This window comes from Ascaphus truei, chromosome 4 (genome assembly GCF_040206685.1).
Source record: "Ascaphus truei isolate aAscTru1 chromosome 4, aAscTru1.hap1, whole genome shotgun sequence".
NCBI lineage: Eukaryota > Metazoa > Chordata > Amphibia > Anura > Ascaphidae > Ascaphus > Ascaphus truei.
Genome location: NC_134486.1, coordinates 1,924,405 through 1,937,142, shown reverse-complemented (window position 1 = coordinate 1,937,142; position 12,738 = coordinate 1,924,405). Strand labels below are relative to the sequence as shown.

The following is a 12,738-nucleotide window of genomic DNA, read 5'->3' as shown; positions in this document are numbered from 1 at the left end:
TCAGTACTCTATGTTGTTTCTCCAGCTCTGGTTAACAATAAAGTCTCTGCCACCGATTCTTTCAGTTTCTGTGCCTCTGTAATATTACAGGTGTACACTTTTTAATTCAATGAGGCTTTCATCTTTTCTACTTGCTTCATTAATGCCAATAATATCCCATTTCATCTTATCAAGTTCGCCTTCCAGTTCTTGCAATTCTGCTTCATTAGAGAGAGTCCGGCATTTTTTATAGATAATCAGATTTAGGTTTAAATGACTGCTTTTGTTTAACCTTCTCCTCCATGCCTTGTTCTTCCAGAGAATGAGGGCCATTTCTTTTTAGTGTGTTTTATATTGCGATTGAGACCTTACTTGCCATACTTGCCATGCCACGTTAATTTACTTATACTTGCAGGCAAGTATTTTTCCCACTTTCTTGGACATGTTGCTACCTTCTTGCCACTTTCAGCAGTGAGAAGAATTTGAGGGAAGTATATAAATATATTATAGCATGCCTTTATTTTTGTAATACAAAATACATTGAGAAAAGGTTCTCTTCTTTTGATTTTAGTGATTATTTTGGTAATTCCATCTGCATTATCATCACTAGCTTTGATCATGAAGAGTATTCCCTCCCCACTGTACAAATTGGGGGAGAAGACTATCACCTCCTGGAAATATCACAGATGGTATTGCTAGGTCAACCCCCAAAAGAAATAGGTGGTTATTCCCCAGTTTAGTTTTTAGGACTACCTCCGTAAACCCATATATATGATCATCACTGAGCGTTATCCCTTCTTCTTGCAATTTCTCATCTTCCTGTCCACGTGGTGGTCATCTATTGCCCACCTACCCCTACTCACCCCCCTCCCCTTCTGTCTTTCTCTCTCACTTTGTATCCTAGCTCTCCTTTTTCTCCTCAGACTCCCCTGTTCTTCTCTTTGCGGACTTCAACTGCCAAATTGATGACCCCTCTCTCCCTTGGGCTTCCCGCTTTCTCTCTAACCTCTTCTTTTGGTCTTCAACAATGGACTGCAGCCAGCACCCAGAAGGATAGCAACTACCTAGACCTGGTTTTCACTAAAAACATTTCCCTCTCTGATTTCTCTATTTCCCTCTTTCCTATCTCTGACCATCATCTCCTCTCATTTTCTCTCTCTCACTTTTCCCCTTCTCCACCTGCATCTACCCCTCGTTTCTGCAGTGACCTGCACTCTATTAACCTATCAGCTTTTCATTCCACTTTGCACTCCTCCCTCTCCTCTCAGCTCTGCTCCAGACCCTGACAACCTGGTTAGGAACTACAACTTTGCCCTATCCTCCCCTCTTGATCTACATGCCACGCTTTCTCTCTGCCGTTCTCACCCTTCTAACCCCAGACCATGGCTAAATTCCCACACACGCATGCTGCATTCCTGCACTGTGATCGCCTCTGGAGGAAATCTCACTCTCGAAGACTTTCTCCACTACAAATGTATGTTTCAACTGTGCCCTCTCCCAGGCTAAACAAACCTACTTTTCTTCACTAATCAACATGCACAAGTCTAACCCATGCCAACTCTTTTCTGTCTTTGACTCCTTACTCAGACCATCCTCTGCTGCCTGTTTTTTCTTCCTCAATCTCACTTCAGGACTTTGCTAACTATTTCAAGGAAAAGGTGGAATCCATACATCAGAACATCCCCTCTGTATCCTCCCATCCTACACCTCTTCCTAACTCTCCTCCTGCCTTCCTTGATTTTTCCCACTTTCAAAGAGGAGGATGTATCATTGTTGATCTCCTCTTCTCCCTCTACTACTTTCCCACTTGACCCAATACCCTCCCATCTCCTAATACCTCTTGCTCCTTCTATAATCCCTACACTAACACACATTTTTAATTCTTCCCTCTACTCTGGTACCGTTCCCTCCTCCTTCTTACATGCAACAGTTATTTATACCAGCGGTGCGCAAACTGGGGGGCGCAAGATTGTTTAGGGGGGGCGCAGGAAGCAGCGGCGATTTTGCCAGGAGCAGAGAAAAAAAGCCGCCTGTAGCAGCAATTTTTCTTTTGGCCATTAGGTGGCGCTGTGCTACACAGATACTGCTGCAGCATCTCCTTCTTGCTTCTTGCATCAGCGTGTGTGCACATGGGGAGAGGGGGTGAGTGAGACTGGGACATGGCAGTGAGACTGGGACATGGGGGGGTGAGACTGGGACATGGGGGGAGAGACTGGGACATGGGGGGGTGAGACTGGGACATGCGGGGGGGACTGGGACATGGAGGTGGGACTGATACATGGGGGAGGGGACTGGGACATGGGGGAGGGACTGGGACATGGGGGGGGGCTGGGACATGGGGAGGGGGGTGAGACTGGGACATGGGGGGGGGGTGAGACTGGGACATGGGGGAGTGAGTGTGAGACTGGGACATGGGGGGAGAGACTGGGACATAGGGGAGTGAGTGTGAGACTGGGACATGGGGGGGTGAGTGTGAGACTGGGACATGGGGGGAGAGACTGGGACATGGGGGAGTGAGTGTGAGACTGGGACATGGGGGGGTGAGTGTGAGACTGGGACATGGGGGGAGAGACTGGGACATGGGGGATTGAGTGTGAGACTGGGACATGGGGGGGTGAGTGTGAGACTGGGACATGGGAAGGGAGTGTGAGACTGGGACATGGGGGGTGAGCGTGAGACTGGGACATGGGGGAGTGAGTGTGAGACTGGGACATGGGGAGGGAGTGTGAGACTGGGACATGGGGGGGTGAGCGTGAGACTGGGACATGGGTGGATGGGACTGGGACATGGGGGGAGGGGTGTGTGACATGAGGGGGGGTGAGTGTGAGATGGGGAGGGGAGTGAGTGTGACATGGGGAGGGGAGTGAAAGAGCTACATGGGGAGGGGGTGAAAGAGAGACATGGGGATGAGAGAGACACTGGAGGGAAGGAGAGAGACACTGGCAGGAGGCAGGGAGACACTGGCAGGAGGGAGGGAGACACTGTCAGGAGGGAGAGAGACACAATGGCTGGAGGGAGAGTGTGAGAGAGACACTGGGGGGAGGGAGTGACAATGGCTGGAGGGAGAGTGCAAGAGAGACACTGGGGGGAGGGAGAGAATGGCTGGAAGGAGAGTGAGACAATGGGGGGGAGGAAGAAAGAGAGAGAGACACACAGGGGGAGGGAAAGAGTGGGGGGAGGGAGGGGGAGATACTGAGGGGACGGATATAGAGGGACTGGAGGGGGAGTGAGAAATACAGGGAGAGGGAGAGACTGGAAGAGGGGAGAGAGGTCTTGAGAGGTTCTAATGTGGCGGGAAGAGAGAGATTAATAATACAGCAGAAATGGGGACGCTATGAGACAAATATCAGAATATTTATTTTTAAGTGATGTAATTTGTGTTATAAATACTTTTTTTGTAGACGCGTGGCGGGGGCGTTACAAAGCTGGTTCGTCCTCATTGGCTGAACCAGCTCACATGCGCTGACGTCATGTGATTTTGATTACATCAGGCAGGGGGGGCCCGAGAAATTTTATGGATGAAAAGGGGGGCTCGGCATAAAAAGTTTGCTAACCCCTGAGTTATACCATTACTCAAAAAGGGCAAACGTGACCATATCTGTCTTTCTAACTATTGTCCTGTAGCCCTCCTGCCTTTTGCCTCTAAACTCCTTGAACGTCTTGTATTCTCTCGCTTGCTCCATTTTTTCACAACCAATTTTCTCCTAGACCCTCTACCATCTGGCTTCCACACTGCTCACTCCACTGAAACAGCCCTCACGACAATAACTAATGACCTCCATGCTGCCAAAGACACTGATCATATTACTCAACCTCTCTGCAGCATTTGATACTGTGGATCAACCTCTTCTTCACATTCTCCATACTCTTGTTATACTTTTTGATGGTTTATCTTATTTGTAGCTGCAAAGGCAAACAGGATCTTATCTAGCTGTAAACGGGGAATTGATGGAAGGGTAGTAAGCATAATTGTGCCCCTCTATATGTCATTAGTAAGATCACACCTTGAATATGGAGTTCCCTTTTGTGCACCACTCTTATCAAAAAGACATTATGAAACTAGAAAAAGTGCAGAGAAGATCCACCAAATTAATAAAGGGGATGGACAATCTAACTTTTGAGGAGAGGCTAGCTAAATTAGATTTATTTACATTAGAAAAGAGGCGACTAAGAGGGGATATGATAACTATATACAAATATATTTGGTGACAATACAAGGGGCTTTCAAAAGAACTATTCATCCCACGGGCAGTACAAAGGACTCGGGGCCATCCCTTAAGGTTGGAGGAAAGAGATTTCACCAGCAACACAGGAAAGGGTTCTTTACAGTAAGGGCTGTTACAGTGTGGGATTCATTACCCATGGAGACTGTTTAAATATCTTTAAAAAAAAAATAAAGTTGGACATCTTTTTAGAAAGGAAAGGTATACAGTGATAAACCACATAAGTAAACGTGGGAAGGATGTTGATCCAGGGAGAAATCTAATTGCCATTATTTGGAGTCAGGAAGGAGTTTATTTCCCCCCTTATGATATTTCACTTGGGATCTTTGTTTGCCTTCCACTGGATAAATATATATGGTAAATATAAATATAGGATAAAGTATCTGTTGTCTAAATTTAGCATAGGTTGAACATGTCTTTTTTCAACCTTATCCACTACGGTATGTAAGATATAAAATGGAGCAATTGAGGCGAGTTTAGGTGTCTATGTATACTTCTCTCACCTATCTTTACACTATATATTTCTATATGGTTGGGTTAATATCATTAACTCACTAGTAAGACAGACCAGGATTTCCTTAACTTTACATCTCATGGAAAATTTCAATGATCATTCTGATTTGGAGGCTGTGGAGGTACACATATATAATCATTACAGTAATGAATAGAGGAATAGTACAAAATATGTATTAAAATTAATTCACTGTGTTAGCTGCCAGGAACATACTGTATTGCGAGTCTTTGAGGTCCGCCACCCAAGTCATTGGGTCTTTTGTATATACAGCGGCCACAATTTTAAAGCCATGGGTATAGAGTAAACAGAACATTTTGTTAATTAAGTAGTGATCAAGTAAATTCTGCAAAGTATTTTTTTTATTCATAATTTGCTTTACAGATTGAAAACATTTGAGTTCTGTCTTTTTTGTTTACTTTTATTAGAGAACTGCCTAAACGAGGAGCAGAACTGGAGCGCTGACATGTCCAGAAGCTCGTTCACTTCCTGCACCCCTGAAGTGCCAAAAATCAACGATTCCTACCACATGTTGGGCATGTGCAAGGAACCAGTGCCACATGATGGTGAATTTACAGGCCTTGTACAGCTCACAGCACAGACTGACTCCAAGTATGGGACAAGCAAAAGATACCGGAGAGATTCAAGAAGGAGCTGCAGTGCTCAGCTTTTTGTGTGTAAGTGTGGGGAAAACTTCTCACTTAATAGGAATTTGATCACACACCTTTGTGTCCACACTAGCAAGCAACCCTTTACCTGTAACGACTGTGGAAAACATTTTTCACTGAAGGGGAAACTCTTATCACACCAGAGGATTCACACAGGGGGGAAACCTTACACATGTTCAGAGTGTGGGAAAAGCTTTTTACAGAAGGGCCATCTCGTCACACACCAGAGGATTCACACAGGGGAGCATCCTTACACATGTTCAGAGTGTGGGAAACGCTTTTCACGGAAGGACAGTCTCGTCACACACCAGAGGATTCACTCAGGGGAGAAACTTCACACATGTACAGAGTGTGAGAAACAATTCTGTGATGAGAAACGCCTCCTCAGACACCAGATGATTCATACAGGGGTGAAACCTTACAGATGTACAGAGTGTGAGAAACAATTCCGTGATAAGAGCAGCCTCCTCACACACCAGAGGATTCATACAGGGGAGAAACCTTACACATGTTCAGAGTGTGAGAAAAAATTCTGTCTTAAGAGAAGCCTCCTCACACACCAGAGGATTCACTCAGGGGAGAAACCTTACACATGTTCAGAGTGTGGGAAAAGCTTTTCACAGAAGGACAGTCTCGTCACACACCAGAGTATTCACTCAGGGGAGCATCCTTACACATGTTCAGAGTGTGGGAAACGCTTTTCACGGAAGGACAGTCTCGTCACACACCAGAGGATTCACTCAGGGGAGAAACTTCACACATGTACAGAGTGTGAGAAACAATTCTGTGATGAGAAACGCCTCCTCAGACACCAGATGATTCATACAGGGGTGAAACCTTACAGATGTACAGAGTGTGAGAAACAATTCCGTGATAAGAGCAGCCTCCTCACACACCAGATGATTCATACAGGGGAGAAACCTTACACATGTACAGAGTGTGAGAAACAATTCAGTGATAAGAAATGCCTCCTCAAACACCAGATGATTCATACAGGGGTGAAACCTTACACATGTACAGAGTGCACAAAAAGGTTTTCAAAGAAGGACCATCTATTCAAACACCAGAGGATTCACACAGGAGAGAAACCTTACACATGTACAGAGTGTGATAAAGAATTCAGTTGTAAGAGCAGCCTCTCCATGCACCAGAGGATTCATACAGGGGAGAAACCTTTCAGATGTACGGAGTGCGGGGAAAACTTTTCACGGAAGTACTATCTCCTCAAACACCAGATGATTGAACACGTGAATAATGTCTCCTCTGTGTGAGTGAGAAGCAATTAATTGGTAAGAATGCCCTCTCCCATATTTGTTACATATGCCTTCTCATGAGGTCCCAAGGGCTATAAAAGACAACCCATTACTATTTAGCACATATAAAGCGTGGTTTAGAGCCAGGAAAACACTCTTTACAAAGGAACAAGTCGCTATTTCTACCGTTCACTAAAAACCTGCGGGTTCAGGAAGGGAAGGCGAATTACCCTTTTGATGCCTGGGAAAAGAAGGGAATCCTTGGAATAGGGCAGCTCCTGCATAAACTAATTCACACAATTTACTCATTCCAGGAACTGAAAGATAAATACGCACTACCTAACACACAATTCTTTGCATACCTACAGGCCAGGCATTACGCACTGACATCACTAAACGACTTACCAACAGCAGATAGAGACAATCAACCTGACGCTCTCTTCCAAAGGGCAAAATATGGGAAAATCTCAATATCAAATTTTTATCAATGTCTGAAGAAAACATTACGTTTTGATGGCAATACACCGAGAATGGGAGCTTGGGTAACAGACTGCCCAAATCTAAATATGGAGACTATCATGAGACAGTTTGGGAAATCGTTGAAAATCATTCCATCCACAATGTACCAAGAAATGCACTACAACATTTTACATAGAACATATACTGCGCCCAAATTCAGATACAAAGCAAAATTATCTCTGGACAGTAAATGTACAAAGTGTGCAGCCCCACAGGCAGATCTTATGCACTGCCTATGGAACTGCCCAGTGGTCCGAGAGTTCTGGTCACGAATAGGCGAGTACTGCAAAGATTCCCTGAATACAATAATCCATATAGATCCCGGATATGCAATTTTTAATATAAACCTAAACGCTGAAGGGGCAGCAGGGGACCAAACTGATAACAGCAAACTGAAACAAATTATAGCTATGGTCGCAAGGAAAACAATCTTGCAACAATGGATACATAACACTCCCCCATCTCTGCAGCTGTGGAGGGAAAAAATGTTTAGTATATTCACATTAGACTGGGTAGAAGCCACGACGGACAACGAAAAAAAAGCGGAACGATTCTTCCAAATCTGGGAAAGCTTCATTGCCGCACAGTCAGACGAGACAAAGACAAAAATCAAAGAAAACTTTAAACACACAACATGGTATGCAACACACACACACAACGTGGTATGCAACACGCACACTAACTAGGAATCCCCCAATAAGATTCTGAACACTACACCATCAATAAAAAAACTGACGGGGGTGGGGGAGGGTTAGAAAAGTACCCAATAGGACTATGGACGATACCATAAGATTAGTGACATAAATACCTCAGGATATCAGACAGAGGTGTATGGGTCAAACAGGAGTGGCGAAAAGAGTACAAACATAATGAAGGAGAGAAGAGCCCTTATATAAAATGACTTGGTTAGTCTGTCAGAGGTTGAAACAGACGAAGCAAAAGCTGGGGTACTATCAAGAGGGAATAAGTTGAAGGAAAAATGATATAACGGATTGACATAGTACAAGTAAATGTTTACAAGTTGAGTTGAAGGTTCAAGTGTTACTATTTTAAAAATAAAAATGAAATAATGCAAAACAAATATTGTATGGAACATAAAGAGATACCTGTATAAGAATCTGCTACATTATGCATGTTAAAAATATACTGTATGTACAAGTCTGCAGAATTTTCAATAAAAATATTTATAAAAAGAAAGAAGAATGCCCTCTCCAGACACCACATGATTCACACAGCGGTGAAACCGCTCCGATGTACAGTGTGCGTGAAAATTGGTTTATTAGCAAAGGCTTTTTTTTTTTTATGTAATTTATTTTATTTTGTGCTTCTTTTTCATTTTTAGGTTGCCGTTGATATGGAATTCTGGACTAAAAGGGTCTTTTTGTTGATAGAGGGGGCCAGAGTTGCTTGTAATGTAATAACTACATGTGGTGAATGGGTTAAATGTGTATGTATGTCCAAATGACTAATGATTCTGCTCTCATTTAAAAAAAACTGTCACTAGACAGTTTTACAATCAACAACAGGGTTGGCCATTCTTCCAGAGTATGTGATAGACTGTATTCGGTTGTGGTCAGTTTTTACAAGATAAAAACAGATATAGAATTGTTGAGAAAAGACAAGTCAGCCTTTTAATATAGAATTGCGAAGGAATGACAAGTCAGTTTTTGTAATCTGCTTGTTAATGTAACATGTGATGTATATCAAACTGTATAACAACTGACAGAGTGCCTTTCTTCAGAGTCAGCCTGAAGTCTTGCATGACATTGATTCTCCCTGCATATGTTTGTACTGTAAGTATCAATAAATTTACTCTTTCAAAGAACCTGGACTCCAGTTATCGATAATCAGCCTGCATCTGAGGCTCCATAACAGCATTCATTGCCATTATGGAAATCCATGCCCGAATTGTAGGTATGGTTTACCATTGTAACAATGAGTGGAGGGGGTGTGGGTAGTTGACATGGGGAGGGTGGTTAGTCCTCTCGGTGCGTAGCAGAAGGGGGGGTTGACCCCTTAATTAACACAGCGGCTAATAACCACTAAGGTAATTAAGGGGTTATAGGTCAGTAATTTTATTTTACTGTCGGTGCCCATTGAAGATGAGCAGGACGAGGATGGCCTTCATCCTTGAACCAACAATTAATGGAGTAAGAATAATCCCATACAAGAATCCCTCTTACTTGCACTCAAAGTACATATGTAGATATGATGATCTTAGTAACCCATCAGATTCTAATATCTTGTATAAGAGAACTAATGTTGTGATATAAATATCCTCTTATGTACAACTAATGTTCAAGAAAAAAAATAATAAAGTTTTATTAAACATATGACGTCAGCAACTCGTGAATATTATTTACAGTGCTTTAAAAATTCCCCAAATGGAGGCGCATGCGCGATGGTGAGGTGGGTAGCAGCTTAAACTGAGAGCTCCCGCCCCCGCCGCACGAAGCAACAAAAACACAGCTTTTAAAATAAACTTTTGCCCGAGAAAATATCACCCAACAACCGGGGAATAACCCAGGATGGCCCCGCAATCCACGAAAAAGAAATCAACCGGCGATATGCGCAAATATGTGAGCCGGGCCGCAACGCGGGGGGCCGAGGCAGACATGGCGCCGGGCTCTGCAGCGGGATCCGAATCCGAACGAGAGGAGGAGATAGAGGACACGGCGAGCCAACTCCCGGTGCGAAGATGCGACTTCGACCGGCTCTACAACAGCATGAAGTCGCTCTTCCGCGCCGAAATCCAGGAGCTCAAAAAAGAAGTTCAGGGCCTGGGAGAACGCACAGGAGCATTGGAGGATAATATGGCGGCCTCCAACACCGCGGCGAAAATGGCGGAGAAGAGGGCAAATCACCTGCAGGCCCAAATAGCAGAGCTGGCAGAGAGGCAAGAAGACTCTGAAAACAGAGATCGTAGAAGTAATCTCCGCATCAGAGGCATCTCTGAGGACATTACGGACATTAAAGAGCATATCACCCGCTGGTTGTCTGTTTTATTGCCAGCGGTGCCCGCGGCGGAGCTGGCAATGGACCGCTGTCACCGGGCCCTCCGGAGCCGGCCGGCGGCCTCCGACCAACCGAGAGACATAATAGCACGGATGCACTTCTACAGCACCTGGACGCCATTCCCCTAAATTTATAGACAGTAGATACCAGACCTGGGTGGCAGCCTCAGCCAATAAGAAAAAGAGAGGAGTTGCAATCCTGTTGCACAACCGTCTATCAATAGATATAAAAATCACAAAGAAGGATGCTAACGGTCGGTTCATAATAGTGGTTGGGACCATCCGTGGCCAACCACTTACCGTAGCAAACGTCTATGCCCCCAGCGACCGTGCAGACTCTTTCTTTGATCGGTTTTTCACGACCTTACAAAAAATAGCACAGGGTGCTATAATTTTAGGAGGGGACTTTAATCACACTCTCGACCCACACACAGACAGATGCACTATAGGCGGACAAAAAAATCCACAGGGTAGAGCTGCCTGGATCAGGGGCCTCCGCGAGCAACACCCAGGGGAAAGAGAATACACATTTTACTCCCACCCACATGACCGATACAGCAGGATAGATTACCTCTTTGTGACCAACAGAATGGTTCCGCAGATCGCCCACACGGGAATCCATGATATTTCATGGTCGGATCACGCACCAGTAGAGCTGCGGTGCACTGATTTTGTCCTGGACAGGCCCGGAGCGACATGGAAACTCAATGAGTTCTTAATTAAAATCCCCGAGGTGGCACAATCAATAGGGGGAAAGATCAGGGCCTATTTTGACGAGAACATGGGTAGCGTGGCATCAAAGTCTACCCTATGGGAGGCCCATAAGGCGACACTTCGAGGAGAACTCATAGGGATCGCAAGTAGACGGAAGAAAGAAAGGGAAAAAAAGATTCACACTTAACAATCAGATCTAAAAACCCTCTCCGCTCTACACAAACAAAATAAACAAGCACAGACCCTTAAGGCATGGCTGGATACCAAAACGCAACTAAATTTGCTGATGGCCTCCCGAGCTGAGAAGGAGTTGACCTGGTCCAAACGGAAATTTTATGAACGCGCCAACAAGCCAGATACCCCGCTTGCCCGCAAACTCCGTAACATGAGTAGTAATTTCCATATACAGTCAATTCGAACTAGTAAAGGTGGCCTCACTTCTGACCCTAAACAAATTGTTGAAGAGTTTAAAACATACTATGAGACCCTATATGATGGGGCAAAGGTCTCCCATTGCGAGACCACTCATAGGCAGCTGAAGACGTTCTTGAAAGAGGCGAATCTGCCCAAACTGAGCAGAATGGAAAGGGACGCGCTACAGGTAGATTTTTCAGGTGAGGAAGTATCTGAGGTAATCAAATCACTGAAGTCATCGAAGGCCCCAGGCCCCGATGGTTTCTCTAACTTATACTACAAAAAGTTCCGGAAATTGCTAGTACCTCACCTGACTAGGTTATATAACTCATTCTTAGACGGTGCCCCTATCCCGGGCCAAATGCTCCAAGCGTTTATATCAGTGATCCCCAAACCAGGGAAGGACCCAGCTGATTGTAAGAGTTACCGCCCGATCTCGTTGATCAATTCCGACACTAAAAAAAATTCTAAACTACTGGCAAACCGCCTAAACACGGTGATGCCAAAGCTGGTCCACCCAGATCAAGTAGGGTTCATCTGCGGGAGGCAAGCGGCAGATAATACTAGACGGATCATAGATTTAATTGATTTGGCCCAAAAACAGAATAGCCCGTCTATGGCACTTAGCTTAGATGCCGAAAAAGCCTTTGACCGAATTGATTGGCCCTACCTCACGGAGACGCTTGGGGAGTTCGGTGTAGGAGGGAGAATGTTGGGCACCATTCTAGCTCTGTATCATGAACCGAGGGCGAAGATCCGGCACCAGGGCTTCCCCTCGGAGGAATTCCCGATACGGAGTGGCACTAGACAGGGCTGTCCCCTGTCCCCACTACTATTCGCTTTATGCATAGAGCCCTTGGCGGCACATATCCGTGATAACCCAGATATAACAGGTATCCAAATTCGAGACCAGTCACACAAGGTGGCCCTGTATGCAGACGACATTATCCTAATGTTATCAAAGCCCCTTACCTCCCTGCCAAACGTCTTCAGCCTGCTAGATACATTTAATAAGATCTCGGGGTTCAAAATTAATCAAACTAAGTCAGAAGCTCTAAATTTAAACCTGCCAAAGGCTACAGCAAAACTGATAGAACTAAATTTTAACTTCAAATGGCAAGCCTCCTCTATTAAATACCTAGGGGTAAATATCACCAAGGAATATAGTGCCCTATACAAAGCCAACTACCCCAGACTGATAAGGACCCTGCTGGAGGATCTCAGACTCTGGTCAGGCTATGCAATCTCCTGGATCGGCAGGATCCAATGCCTCAAAATGAACCTCCTCCCCAGAATCCTGTACCTATTTCAGACCCTCCCGGTGCAGGTGGTCAGGGCTGACATCCTCCGCTTGCAGTCCTCTATGGTGAAATTCGTCTGGGGTAATAAAAAACCACGTATCAAAGCTAGTATATTAATTCGCCCAACACTACGAGGAGGACT

General features: G+C 44.9%; 1 pseudogene; it reads left to right on the top strand.

Moving 5' to 3' along the window:
• LOC142492510 (uncharacterized) overlaps window positions 1-12,738 on the top strand; it is a 62,429-nt pseudogene that overhangs the window by 9,158 nt on the left and 40,533 nt on the right.